Source organism: Apis dorsata, unplaced genomic scaffold (genome assembly GCF_000469605.1).
Source record: "Apis dorsata unplaced genomic scaffold, Apis dorsata 1.3 scaffold_577, whole genome shotgun sequence".
In the NCBI taxonomy this organism is placed as follows: Eukaryota; Metazoa; Arthropoda; class Insecta; order Hymenoptera; family Apidae; genus Apis; species Apis dorsata.
In genome coordinates this window covers 348171-349628 of record NW_006263787.1, presented here as the reverse complement: position 1 = coordinate 349628, position 1458 = coordinate 348171, and the positions used below count along the sequence as shown (strand labels likewise).

The window sequence follows — 1458 nt, the reverse complement described above, 5'->3', positions numbered from 1 at the left end:
ATAATAATAATAATAATAATAATAATAATAATAATAATAATAATAATAATAATAATAATAGATAATAATAATAGATAATAGATAATATCAAATCTTTTTTTTTAATAAAATCAACTGAACTGACACATGAACGAAGAGCCAACAAGTGATAAAAAAAAAAAAATAAAAAATAAATAAACATTTCGGGGCAACGATCATACAAAATCGATACACATCGATACACGTGGAGAGACATAAGGGAGGATTGTTGACACTTGCATCGTAAAATATATATATATTGATCATACGTCATTCAATTTATGGCCAATGTTCATCATCAAAACATCGAGATAAAAAGTGTTTCAGAGCGTATGTGATATATAAGATTGGCATCTTATCTTGGCGCAATCGTAACACATCGATCTTTGAACAGAGACAAATTTTTGTGTGTGTACATCGAATAAAATGATATCACCTCGATTCTTATGCAAGCACTTGGATTATTAGCTTTTCGTGTAAACAGGCGGGTAAAAAAAAAGTATCGATCCCATTGTGTCATTTTTTTTGTTCTCATTGCCGAAAACTGAAACAGTCTCGATCGAGGTGAACGGAACTCTGATGCCTGACGTTCTGAAACATTGTTAAAAGTATTCATTGTTAGAAGTACAAAGAAAAACTGTACGAAAAAAAAAAAAAAAAAGAAATTTATTTCATTCGTCTAAATAAAATAGAATTCTAATTATTTAGAATCCAGTTCAAGTTCGATCGAGCTGTTTAAGATTCGGCTCAGCGCATCCGCCATTACTTCGCATGGTAGTATATATAGTTGTATCGGTAGCGTTACGTGGATACTTTCCAGCTGCGAGGCCAAACTTAAAAATGGAGATTCACTCGTGTCACATGCTGACGTCAGTGTTGTCATTGCTGCTCCCCTCTCCTGCCTGTCGCATTCTTTTCTACTTCATCATGCTTTCGCATTTTTTTTTTTTAATCTTGATACGACGAAAATCAAATTAGGAAATTGGATTGGGGAAGAAGGGGAAAGAATTCGTTTCAAATTGGGGAAGAAAAGAAAAGAAAGAAAGAAATTCTCTTTACGCACAGAAAGAAAAAAAAATATATCGGTACGGTTCTCTGCGTTTCAACCAGACCAATACCTCCCTTACCAGATTCTTACACATTCTCAACACAATCATCTTCGATCTTCCATATTCGCTCCAATCCATAGAAGATGCTAGTGGATCGGTCGCGCAATGACAAACTGGAAATAAAAAGGGGCAGACGGATAGAAGAGAAACGCATAAGTGAAATTAAAAATTGTAGAGAATAGAGAATAATAAAGAGTAGAGAAGATAGCCTCGCAGCCGCGCGTGCGACAATGAACAAATGACGCGACACGAGCCGCATGGCTTGCCAGAGAAACACCGGTTAGCTCGCTTTTAACTCAAGCAAGCACCGAAGCTTGTTTGGCAAGAGGCT

The 1458-nt window shown here is 35.5% G+C and overlaps 1 long non-coding RNA gene across 1 annotated transcript in view; it reads right to left on the bottom strand.

Annotated features, from left to right (window-relative positions):
- The window catches only part of LOC102675921, a 35032-nt gene that overhangs the window by 14727 nt on the left and 18847 nt on the right, over positions 1–1458 (bottom strand). The window lies entirely within an intron of this gene.